Source organism: Dendrobates tinctorius, unplaced genomic scaffold, assembly GCF_039654945.1.
Source record: "Dendrobates tinctorius isolate UK_male_01 unplaced genomic scaffold, ASM3965494v1 ptg000046l, whole genome shotgun sequence".
Lineage (NCBI taxonomy): Eukaryota > Metazoa > Chordata > Amphibia > Anura > Dendrobatidae > Dendrobates > Dendrobates tinctorius.
The window spans coordinates 66,622,370-66,635,960 of NW_027361714.1; the positions used below are offsets into that span (position 1 = coordinate 66,622,370).

The 13,591-nt window shown below is 48.6% G+C and overlaps 1 protein-coding gene across 1 annotated transcript in view; it reads left to right on the forward strand.

The window, feature by feature from the left end:
- The window catches only part of FRK (fyn related Src family tyrosine kinase), a 142,893-nt gene that overhangs the window by 82,947 nt on the left and 46,355 nt on the right, over positions 1 to 13,591 (forward strand). The window lies entirely within an intron of this gene.

Genomic DNA, 13,591 nt, shown 5'->3' on the forward strand with positions numbered 1-13,591 from the left:
ACAGCTGGCGTTACTGAACCCCACTGAGACACGGGAGCAAGTGTCTCTTTCCGTGTGGACGGCACTTCCGAGCTACAACTGGCTGTGTTGAAGCCCAGGAAATAGGAGGGTGTAGGCAGAGGCCTACTGTCTTTGGAATGCGGAGACAGCAGGAGAGACTGCCATCCACACAGCAGGGGAACAGCTGGCGTTACTGAACCCCACTGAGACACGGGAGCAAGTGTCTCTTTCCATGTGGACGGCACTTCCGAGCTACAACTGGCTGTGTTGAAGCCCAGGAAATAGGAGGGTGTAGGCAGAGGCCTACTGTCTTTGGAATGCGGAGACAGCAGGAGAGACAGCCATCCACACAGCAGGGGAACAGCTGGCATTACTGAACCCCACTGAGACACGGGAGCAAGTGTCTCTTTCCGTGTGGACGGCACTTCCGAGCTACAACTGGCTGTGTTGAAGCCCAGGAAATAGGAGGGTGTAGGCAGAGGCCTACTGTCTTTGGAATGCGGAGACAGCAGGAGAGACTGCCATCCACACAGCAGGGGAACAGCTGATGTTACTGAACCCCACTGAGACACGGCAGCAAGTGTCTCTTTCCGTGTGGACGGCACTTCCGAGCTACAACTGGCTGTGTTGAAGCCCAGGAAATAGGAGGGTGTAGGCAGAGGCCTACTGTCTTTGGAATGCGGAGACAGCAGGAGAGACTGCCATCCACACAGCAGGGGAACAGCTGACGTTACTGAACCCCACTGAGACACGGGAGCAAGTGTCTCTTTCCGTGTGGACGGCACTTCCGAGCTACAACTGGCTGTGTTGAAGCCCAGGAAATAGGAGGGTGTAGGCAGAGGCCTACTGTCTTTGGAATGCGGAGACAGCAGGAGAGACTGCCATCCACACAGCAGGGGAACAGCTAGCGTTACTGAACCCCACTGAGACACGGGAGCAAGTGTCTCTTTCCGTGTGGACGGCACTTCCGAGCTACAACTGGCTGTGTTGAAGCCCAGGAAATAGGAGGGTGTAGGCAGAGGCCTACTGTCTTTGGAATGCGGAGACAGCAGGAGAGACTGCCATCCACACAGCAGGGGAACAGCTGACGTTACTGAACCCCACTGAGACACGGGAGCAAGTGTCTCTTTCCGTGTGGACGGCACTTCCGAGCTACAACTGGCTGTGTTGAAGCCCAGAAAATAGGAGGGTGTAGGCAGAGGCCTACTGTCTTTGGAGTGCGGAGACAGCAGGAGAGACTGCCATCCACACAGCAGGGGAACAGCTGGCGTTACTGAACCCCACTGAGACACGGGAGCAAGTGTCTCTTTCCGTGTGGACGGCACTTCCGAGCTACAACTGGCTGTGTTGAAGCCCAGGAAATAGGAGGGTGTAGGCAGAGGCCTACTGTCTTTGGAATGCGGAGACAGCAGGAGAGACTGCCATCCACACAGCAGGGGAACAGCTGACGTTACTGAACCCCACTGAGACACGGCAGCAAGTGTCTCTTTCCGTGTGGACGGCACTTCCGAGCTACAACTGGCTGTGTTGAAGCCCAGGCAAAATCTGTGTGTAGGCTGAGGCCTACTGTCTTTGGAATGCAGAGACAGCAGGAGAGACTGCCATCCACACAGCAGGGGAACAGCTGACGTTACTGAACCCCACTGAGACACGGCAGCAAGTGTCTCTTTCCGTGTGGACGGCACTTCCGAGCTACAACTGGCTGTGTTGAAGCCCATGCAAAATCTGGGTGTAGGCTGAGGCCTACTGTCTTTGGAATGCAGAGACAGCAGGAGAGACTGCCATCCACACAGCAGGGGAACAGCTGACGTTACTGAACCCCACTGAGACACGGCAGCAAGTGTCTCTTTCCGTGTGGACGGCACTTCCGAGCTACAACTGGCTGTGTTGAAGCCCAGGAAATAGGAGGGTGTAGGCAGAGGCCTACTGTCTTTGGAATGCGGAGACAGCAGGAGAGACTGCCATCTCCACAGCAGGGGAACAGCTGGCAATGCTGAACCCCACTAACACTTGAACGAATGTGTTTGGCTCTGTGGAGACGACACTTCTGAACACCAACTGACGCTGTTGGAGCCCAGGATTAGGCGAGGAGCAGGCTGGGGCCTGTTGCTTTTGGCAGGTGAAGGCAGCAAGAGACTTGCCATCTCCACAGAAGGGGAACAGCTGGCAGTGCTGAACCCCACTAACACTTGAACGAATGTGTTTGGCTCTGTGGAGACGACACTTCTGAACACCAACTGACGCTGTTGGAGCCCAGGATCAGGCGTGGAGCAGGCTGGGGCCTACTGGATTTTGGCAGGTGAAGGCAGCAGGAGACTTGCCATCTCCACAGCAGGGGAACAGCTGGCAGTGCTGAACCCCACTAACACTTGAACGAATGTGTTTGGCTCTGTGAAGACGACACTTCTGAACACCAACTGACGCTGTTGGAGCCCAGGATCAGGCGAGGAGCAGGCTGGGGCCTACTGGATTTTGGCAGGTGTAGGCAGCAGGAGACTTGCCATCTCCACAGCAGGGGAACAGCTGGCAGTGCTGAACCCCACTAACACTTGAACGAATGTGTTTGGCTCTGTGGAGACGACACTTCTGAACACCAACTGACGCTGTTGGAGCCCAGGATCAGGCGTGGAGCAGGCTGGGGCCTACTGGATTTTGGCAGGTGTAGGCAGCAGGAGACTTGCCATCTCCACAGCAGGGGAACAGCTGGCGGTGCTGAACCCCACTAACACTTGAACGAATGTGTTAGGCTCTGTGGAGACGACACTTCTGAACACCAACTGACGCTGTTGGAGCCCAGGATCAGGCGAGGAGCAGGCTGGGGCCTACTGGATTTTGGCAGGTGTAGGCAGCAGGAGACTTGCCATCTCCACAGCAGGGGAACAGCTGGCAGTGCTGAACCCCACTAACACTTGAACGAATGTGTTTGGCTCTGTGGAGACGACACTTCTGAACACCAACTGACGCTGTTGGAGCCCAGGATTACGCATGCCGCATGCAGAGGCCAATGGGCAGCGGTTTTTATGGAGGTTGTTGACTACTACTGATTCTAACCATGCTCCACTTAGGCCTCTGGCTCCACTGTCTCTACTATTTCCCCTGGCCTCCAACCCCGCCAGCTACATCTCTGAAGTGGCGTCAGCACAATCTACACTTGTTCCTGTGTTACTGGTGCTCAGTCCCGTCAGTTCATCCCCTGATGTTTGTCCGGCAAGTTCGCCAGCTCTGTCCTCATTCCCACTACTGGTTATGGGAATGTGGACAGAGCAGGAGACCTTGCCGGACACACATCAGGGGATAAAGTGATGGGACTGAGCCACAGGAACACAGGAACAAGTGTAGATTGTGCTGACGCCACTTCAGAGATGTAGATGGCGGGGTTGGAGGCCAGGGGAAATAGTAGAGACAGTGGAGCCAGAGACCTTAATTTGGGCACGGTTAAAAATCAGTAGTGGTTTGAATGTTAATGGAGCTGGTGACTTTGCCGTCCACACAGCAGGGGATCAGCTGGTGTTACTGAACCACACTAACACAGGAGCTAGTGTGTTTCTCTGTGCAGACGACACATCTGAGCGACAACTGGCTGTGTTGAAGCACAGGGATTATAGTTCAGGTGGTAGAAAAATGAACACACCAGCAGACCTGGATACAGTTGCCAACCACTAATTTAGTCTGTAAGAGGAATGGCAAAGTCTTTGGAGATCCAGGCCTTGTTCATTTTCAGAAAAGTCAGCCGGTCAACATTATCGGAAGATAGTCGCGTGCGACGGTCTGTTAGAACACCACCTGCGGCACTAAAGACGCGTTCCGATAATACACTGGCAGCAGGGCAAGCCAGCACCTCCAATGCATACTGGCTAAGCTCTGGCCATGTATCCAGCTTAGAGACCCAAAACTTGAAGGGGGAAGAGCCATCTGGGAGTACAGTGACAGGGCAAGACATGTAGTCTGACACCATCTGACGGAAGCGTTGCCTCCTGCTGACTCGAGGCGTCGCTGATGGTGTAGACAATTGTGGTGGACACACAAAACTTTGCCACATTTGGGCCATAGTGGTCTTGCCTTGTGCTGCGGCGCTGCCTCTGCTCCCTCTTTGTGCAGAGTTTCCTCCACTGCCTCGACGCACAGAGCTGCTTTGTAAAGCACTAGCAACAATGCTGTCGGGTGGAATGGAAAACATTATGGACTGCACCAGTGACTCTTCGTACTCCCGCAGTTTACGCTCCCGGTTCAACGTTGGTATGAGCCTTTGTACACTGTCCCGGTAGCGAGGATCTAGGAGGGTGTATACCCAATAATCAGCCGAGACGAGAATGTGGGCGATGCGGCGGTCGTTTCTCAGGCACTGCAGCATGAAATCAACCATGTGCTGCAGACTCCCAACTGCCAAAGAACCGCTGTCCCCTGTTTGAGGCGTGACCTCGACCTGCTCTGCATCACCCCACCCTCGCTGTACATACTGAGTAGAAGTTTGTGTACCTCCCTCCTCTGGAGAGATGTCTTCCTCCTCCATCGACTCCTCCTAATCCTCCTCACAAAGTGTCCCCTGCCTAGGCCTTTGTGAGGAAACACGTAGCGCAGACTGTCCAGAAGCAGATGGCATTTGGGACTCCTCATCCTCCACCTCTTCCGAAACCTCATCCCTTAGTGCTTGCAGTGTTTGTTGAAGCAGGCAGATAAGGGGGACAGTCATGCTGACTAGTGCATCATCTGCACTCGCCATCCGCGTGGATTCATTGAAGGCATGCAAAACGAGGCAGATGTCCTTCATAGAGGCCCACTCAATGGTGCTGAAGTGTGAACGGCGCACAGTGCGACTTGTTTGCGCCTGATGCAGCTGGTACTCCATGACTGCTGCCTGCTGCTCACACAACCGCTCCAACATATGTAACGTTGAATTCCACCGGGTGGGTAGGTCACATATGATGCAATGTTCCGGAAGGCCAAATCGTCGCTGCAGAGCAGCGAGGCGTGATCTTGCCGTGCTGGAACGCCGCAAGTGAGCGCACTCTATGCGGACCTTGTGCAACAGTGCATCAAGATCCGGATAGTCCCTCAGAAAGCTCTGCACGACCAAATTAAGCACATGTGCCAGACATGGGATGTGTGTGAGGTTGCCTAGGCCAAGAGCTGCCACCAGATTTCGGCCATTGTCACAGACTACCAAGCCCGGCTGGAGATTCGCTGGCCCAAACCACACATCGCTCTCCTGCTTGATAGTATTCCAGAGCTCCTGCGCTGTGTGGCTTCGATTCCCCAAAGAAATTAATTTGAGTACAGCCTGTTGACGTTTGGCCATGGCTGTGCTCATATCGGTCGTAACAGGCTCCTGCTCTGCTGTTTCTGAGGAACTTGAGTAGGAGGAGGAGTCTATGTGTACAGACTGGAGTCCTGCAATCCGTGGCGTTGGAAGAACACGTACAGCGCCACTCTCCAGATCTGTACCCGGCTCCACAACATTGACCCAGTGGGCAGTGAGGGAAAGGTATCGTCCCAGTCCATGGTTACTGGTCCACGCATCGGTGGTCAGGTGGACCTTGCTACTAACGGCGTTTAGTAGCGCATGTTTTATTTTGCCCTCAACATGTTTCTGCAGGGCAGGGACGGCTCGCCTGCTGAAATAAAAGTGGCTGGGCACGTTGTATTGGGGGACTGCCAATGCCATTAAGTCCCGGAAGGTGTCAGTGTCCACCAGCCTGAATGACAGCATTTCAACTGCCAGAAGTTTGGCAATTCCAGCATTCAGAGACTGTGCTCGGGGATGGTTTGCCGAGTAAGGGCGCCTTTTATCCCATGCCTGTGCTACCGATGGCTGTGATGGATGGGAACGTGCTGCTATGGGTGGAATCTGACAGGGTCTCCGGTCAACAGTGGCAGAGGTTCTTCCTTGGCGATCCTGTGAGGAAGCCGAACCAGCAGTGTGTGAGCTGGAGGAAGAGGCCCCAACACGAACTGAAGAGGTGGTAGGTGGTGCTGTACGTTGGCCTACGTCTTCAGGGTGTCTCTGCAACTCCAACTCGTGCTTGGTGCGCACATGTTTCCACATATTTGTGGTATTGAGGTTGCTGACATTTCTCCCTCTTTTGACTTTCTGATGACACAGCTTGCATTTGACAAAGCAAATGTCATCTGCAACTGTGTCAAAAAAGGACCACGCACTGCAAGTCTTGGGAGCGCCCGTTTTGCCTTTGGAATGAGGAATGCTCCTAACGGGTGCCGAAGTGGAGGGTACAGGCAACCAAGTCTTCCCCCTCCCTCTGCCTCCTGTTTTGGCCGGTAGGGGAATCTCTTCCTCCGAGCTGCTCCCACCACCTTCCTGTTCCTCACGCCATGATGGGTCAAGGACCTCATCATCTTCCCTCCCCTCTTAAAACAGCTGCTTCTCCGGGGTTATCTCGCCAGCACCGTACGCACCAGAAAGTGGCAACTGAGTCTCGTCATCATCTGATGCGTACTGAGGTGTGCTGACCATAGGCACTGGCCCACTCGCCTCTTCAGATTCAGAGGGACAAAGAAGTTGTGCATCACTGCATACTCCCTCTTCTTCACATTCAGGAATGCTGCTTGGCTGGCCCCCTCTTTCCAAGCCAACAGATTCCGAGAACAGAAGTAGAGACTGTGATGGCTCCTGTCCATGTCTCTCTGACTGCCTGGGCACTTTGGCTGGTGGTGAAGAGACAGATGGTTGCTCTTCGGTGCTCTGGTCCTGAGAGGCTGTGGAAGTAATTGAAGTCGATGCGTTAGCTGCCATCCATCCGACAACGGCTTCAATTTGTTCCTCCCGCAGCAGTGGGGTACGTTGAGGTCCTACAAAGCTGCGCATAAAGGACTGTTGCCTGCTAAAACTGGGGGATGATGATCCACTGGTGCCCGCAGCAGGCCCAGAATCCCCACGTCCTCTACCTGCAGAATCCCCACGTCCTCTCCATGCAGAATCCCCACGTCCTCTCCCTGCTGAAACTCCACGCCCACGCGCCTTACTCCCTGCCTTCTTCATCTTGCCAGACTGCTTAAGATAGGCAGAAAAGTACAAAGGGGGGCCTTAGTGTGCTTATTCCTGAACAGCTGGTTACAGGTACAAGAAACACTAATTTTATGAAGTGTGTGTGTGTGGACTACACTTTAATAGGAGCTGATGTGGCCTACACAAGTTCCAAATGTAGTGTTTGGTGAACTTTTTTTGTGGTTTCTTTGTTGGAAACAAACTCAAAGTATGTGAACAAAGAATTGAAACTGATAGTATCACCAACTTTTTGGAGCTATTACAATGCAGGCAGGTAACCTACAATGCAAAAGATGAGGCTCCAAAAAAATTGGGTAATACTAATCTGGCTGCGCCGGCAGGGCACAAGCCAGAAAAAAAGGCTCCTCTATCTACTACTATATAGTGTTTGCAACCAACCAATGTTGATGGATACGGATGGATGCACACTAATAGGAGAAGAAAAAATGAGCTGCACTCAAAGACAAATATGTGTGATGCAGTGACGCACGTTCAGCGTCCTACAACCAGACGTAGCTGCAGGACACTCTACTCAGCGTGAGCTGCACTCACACACAGTCAGAGACCTCTCAAGACAGCCGTGAACAGTGCAGCTAAGTGGGCACTGGCACTGACAGGCTGCAGAAAGGCTCCGCTGTGTACTCCTATATAGTGTTTGCAACCACCGTAGATGGAGACGGATGGATGCACACTAATAGAAGAAAAAATGAGCTGCACTCAAATAAAAATATGTGTGAGGCACTGACGCACGCTGAGCGTCCTACAACCAGACGTAGCTGCAGGACACACTACTCAGCGTGAGCTGCACTCACACACAGTCAGAGACCTCTCAGACAGCCGTGAACAGTGCAGCAAAGTGGACACTAGCACTGAAAGGCTGCAGAAAGGCTCCGCTGTCTACTACTAGTGTTTGCAACCAACGTATATGGATACGGATGGAAGCACACTAGATTGAAATTATGTAAAAAATGCAGCTCAAAAATTAAAAGATGTATGAGGCAGCAGTGAGGCACGCTGGGCAGCCTACAACCTGACGTGGCTGCAGGACCCACTCCACAGCGTGAGCTGCACTCACACAGCCCTTGCAGACAGCTGTGAACACTGCTGCTAGGGCAAAGAAGGCTACAGTGGTGGTTTATGTAGCCTGGGTAAAGCACTAGATGTTTGGTGGAATCGCTATTTCTAACTGTCCCTCACAGTCTTCTACAGCAGCCTGTCCCTAACTGAATTCACAGCAGAGTGAACCAGAAATGGCGGCTGCGGTGGCTTTTATAGTGCATCATGACATCATTTCGGCAGCCAATCACAGCCATGTCAATAGTTAACATGCCTACATGCCTAACAGGATGTGCCCACACTTCGGAGGATTCCCATTGGCTTAATCAAAGCAAGCAGGCTCATAGCATGATGGGAACTTCCGATTCCGGTATCCGATATGACAAAAGTATCGGAAGTCAGTATCAGAATTCCGATACCGCTAATATCGGCCGATACCCGATACTTGCGGTATCGGAATGCTCAACACTAGTGATCATGCTTCAGTATAGGTGCTGCCGTCGGCACCTGCCTGCAAAAGGTTTTTTTTCCCAAGCTATATATAATATTCATTATGTAAACTAGGCGGCAGGTCACTGAGGGATCAGTGACCGGTCAGAAGCCATACACATGAATATCTAAGTAGAGCACCACATGAAGCCCTCCCCCACAGGCCGACCCAGAGCACAAGCATATCTTTAACTTAAAACTGAAAATAAAGATTAAAAAAGAACCACAAGGTGGATTTCATTACCCAGGTATCATTGTAATCAGTATAAAGGTGCTGACCTGACAATATCTGTAGGTTACTATGCACAATCCTGCTGACAGGTTCCCTTCAAGCAGAGTGAGAGCTTATTTTTTGCAGGACAAGCTGTAGTTTTCATTGGCTCTACTTTATGATACATACGACTTTTCAATCACTTAGGCTAGTTTCACACTAGCGTATAGAGGAGCTGCAGATGACTGCGGGCTTCTTCCATGAAGCTCCACCCCCAGCTGCACCTCCTCCGGTCAGCCCCGCCTCTGTTGGCATGCGGCCTGGGTACCCTATCTTTAGCATTAGGTACGTAGGTCGTGCCGATGAATGCAGATGCCTCCGCATGCGTCTTTTTGATGGTGCGGCGACCTGTGCCAAACGCAGCATGTTGCATTTTGGCGCAGCACCATCAAAAAGATACATGCACAGGCATCTGCAGTCATCGGCACGGCCTATGTAGCTAATGCTACAGATAGGGTGCGCAGGCCGCATGCCGACAGAGGCGGGGCTGACTGGAGGAGGTGCGGCCGGGGCAGAGCTTCATGGAGGCAGCCCGGAGCCGTCTGCAGCTCCTCCTCCTAGTGTGAAACTAGCCTAATACAGTCTTTTGAGAAGCAAAATGAATAGGGCAATTATTACTATTTTTCTACTTTTGTATAACAAAAATCACATTTTGTAAAAAAAATATTTTTGAGGGACAATATTCTGAGACCCATAACTTTTTTTTTGTGTACACAGAACTTTATGATGGGATGAATTTTTTTTCTTGTGGGAAAATCTGCGCTACACTTTGTTATCTCTTTTTATTCTATTTTTTTTGTATGAGGAATGAACAGCTGCATCTAACATTCAAGCACCGGAAGCACATAACTAACCCCGCCTATTGGCGCCCCTGTCACATGATCTTGGGTGTGCCGATGGGTTGACATGACTTTGCTTGTCATTGCTGATCTGCTATGAGTGCCACCTGTGGCCGGTGTTAATAGCAGATGGTCATTTCTGCTAAATGTAACAGGGCTGAAACTCTGCTATGTGTAGCACAAACAATCAGAAGATCGCAGCTTCAAGTCTCCTAAGGAGACTATTGAAAAAAGTGTAAAAAAAAAGTTTAAAAAAATATTATAAACATATTATAAAAAATGTAAAGGTTCGAATCACCCCCTTTTGCATCATTCAAAATAAAACAACAAAAATAAAAAATATACTGCATTCAGACTTGCCCGACCTATCAAAATATAGAAAGAATGAATCCGATCTGTAAATGTAATGAGAATGTTTTGGTCTCCACAACATTGTAATAAAATGCAATAACGGGCCATCAAAATATCGTATCTACACCAAAATGGTATTGATAAAAACATCAGCTCTGCACACAACATATAAGCCCTCACCCTGCCCCAGTTAAATTAAACATTTCAGTTTTTTATACTTGCTCTTACTTAGCTTTAATAAAACTTTACTGATAAAGTAATTTGCAGATTATTTGAATTTTTAGTGCATTACTGCTGGAGGAGTGCACTAAAAACACATATGTATATTTTAACTGTGAATTTTATTCATCTCATTCCAGTCTATGGGGAAACTCTGCATATAAAATGCATATGTACTGCAGGAGAAATTTACAATTTGTGGATATAGAAAAATACGCACTGCTGATCAATTTCAGCTGCATAAATAAAATGCACAATGAGCCTGAGATTTCTATAAATCCCATTCACTTTACTGGAACTGTACTGTATGCCGCTGCTTTTTTTGTACAGAAAAAAATATGCAGCATTAAAAGGGCAGCAAATACTCACTGTGAGAACAATTATAATGGCTCGTTATTGGGAATGCTTATTTCCAAATTATCGACCTGTCTAAAGCAGCTTCCAAACACCCAGTGAATGAACAAAATGCTTGTTCGTTGGGTGAAATGATTTGTGAGCCAGTTTTAAAAATCTTTGTTATATAGGGACAGATATATTGTATTAATGATTGTTGTCTGTGCATGAAAGTGTGGTCAGCTAATCCAAGTAGGCTATTACAGGGCCGCAAATTGGTGCTTGTGCAGCTTGGTGGTACAAATTAGTTACTAAAAATGGGAGGGGCAGCTGAGTGCCCTGATGATTTGACAATGTATGACCCTGAAATTCCTGATGACACTCCTGATTACAACCTTGTACATTTATGGCAGATACTGTATGTAATAGATGCAGATGTCAGGCAGCTGCCACCAACGCAAATAGGGTCATGGGATGCATTAGAAGAGGTCTGGGGACACGAGATGAAAACATAATTCTCCCTCTGTACAAATCACTCGTCAGACCACACTTGGAGTATTGTGTGCAATTTTGGACGCCGGTGCTCAAGAAAGACATTACTGAACTTGAAAGGGTTCAAAGGCGGGCTACTAAAATGATAAATGGAAAAACACACAAAAATTGAGCTTGGTTTGAGTTGGTACACATGCAGCATATAAATGCATGTTCACATGGCCAAAAAGCATACAAAACCCACAAAAGACAAAATGAAAAAAAAAAAAGATAAATGGAGTTGGTTCACTACAGTCATGGCCAAAAGTTTTGAGAATGACACAAATATTAATTTTTACAAAGTCTACTGCTTCATTTTTTCTAATGGCAATTTGCATATACTCCAGAATGTTATAAAGAGTGATCAGCTTAACAGCAATTGCTTGCAAAGTCAATATTTGCCTAGAAAATGAACTTTATCCCCCAAAACACATTTCAACATCATTGCAGCCCTGCCTTAAAAGGACCAGCTAACATCGTTTCAGTGATTGCTCCATTAACACAGGTGTGGGTGTTGATGAGGACAGGGCTGGAGATCAATCTGTCATGATTAAGTAAGAATGACACCACTGGACACTTTAAAAGGAGGCTGGTGCTTGGCATCATTGTTTCTCTTCTGTTAACCATGGTTATCTCTAAAGAAACACGTGCAGTCATCATTGCACTGCACAAAAATGGCCTAACAGGGAAGAGTATCGCAGCTAGAAAGATTGCACCTCAGTCAACAATCTATCGCATCATCAAGAACTTCAAGGAGAGAGGTTCCCTTGTTGCCAAAAAGGCTCCAGGGCGCCCAAGAAAGACCAGCAAGCACCAGGACCGTCTCTTAAAAGTGTTTCAGCTGCGGGATCGGGCTACCAGCAGTGCAGAGCTTGCTCAGGAATGGCAGCAGGCAGGTGTGAGTGCATCTGCACGCACTGTGAGGCGGAGACTCTTGGAGCAAGGCCTGGTCTCAAGGAGGGCAGCAACAAAGCCACTTCTCTCCAGGAAAAACATCATGGACAGACTGATATTCTGCAAGAGGTACAGGGAGTGGACTGCTGAGGACTGGGGTAAAGTCATTTTCTCTGATGAATCCCCTTTTCAATTGTTTGGGACATCTGGAAAACGGCTTATTCGGAGAAGACCAGGTGAGCGCTACCACCAGTCTTGTCTCATGCCAACTGTCAAGCATCCTGAAACCATTCATGTGTGGGGTTGCTTCTCAGCCAAGGGAATGGGCTCTCTCTCAGTCTTGCCTAAAAACACAGCCATGAATAAAGAATGGTACCAGAATGTCCTCCAAGAGCAACTTCTCCCAACCGTCCAAGAGCAGTTTGGCGATCAACAATGCCTTTTTCAACATGATGGAGCACCTTGCCATAAAGCAAAGGTGATAACTAAATGGCTCAGGGAACAAAACATAGATTTTGGGACCATGGCCTGGAAACTCCCCAGATCTTAATCCCATTGAGAACTTGTGGTCAATCATCAAGAGACGGGTGGACAAACAAAAACCTTCAAATTCAGACAAAATAAAAGCATTGATTTTGCAAGAATGGACTGCTATCAGTCAGGATTTGATCCAGAAGTTGATTGAGAGCATGCCAGGGAGAATTGCTGAGGTCCTGAAGAGGAAGGGTCAGCACTGCAAATATTGACTTGCTGCATTAACTCATTCTAACTGTCAATATAACCTTTTGCTACTCATAATATGATTGCAATTATATTTCTGTATGTGATAAAAACATCTGACAAACACATAAAAACCAGAGGCCAGCAGATCATGTGAAAATATAATATTTGTGTAATTCTTAAAACTTTTGGCCATGACTGTACATTACCCAGAAAGGTTATCAAAATTAGGTCTATTTACTCTAGAAAAGAGAAGACTTAGGGGAGACTTAATATATATGTACAAGTACATCAGAGGGCAATACAGAGATCTCTCCAATGAACTGTTTGTACCAAGGACTGTGACAAGAACAAGGGGGCATTCTCTTCGTTTGGAGGAAAGACAATTTCTGCACCAGCATAGAAGAGGGTTCTTCACGGTAAGAGCAGTGAGGCTCTGGAATTCTCTTCCTGAGGAAGTGGTGATGGCCAACTCAATGAATGAATTTAAGAAAGGAATGGATGCTTTTCTTGTGAATAACAGTATAGAAGGTTACGAATAACAGAATATTATAGGTAGATGGTTGACCCAGCTTAGGGGAAGGAATTTTTTTCCCTATGGAGAAAATTGACTTCTACTCTGTGGGTTTTTTGCCTTCCCCAGGATCAACAATGCAGAACAGCTGCACTAAAAATAGGCTGAACTAGTTTGACATAAGGTCTTCCTTCAGCCTTCAAAACTATGTTACTATGTTATGTTATCAACAGGACTTACATCTATCTTGAGAATGGTGTGCTGACTATCAGTGGAGAGGTGGTCGGACATAGATGTAGGTCCAATGGATATGTCTTACATGTACAATATGGGAGTACTCTTTTAATTTTATTGCTGGTGATGTCCAATGATAT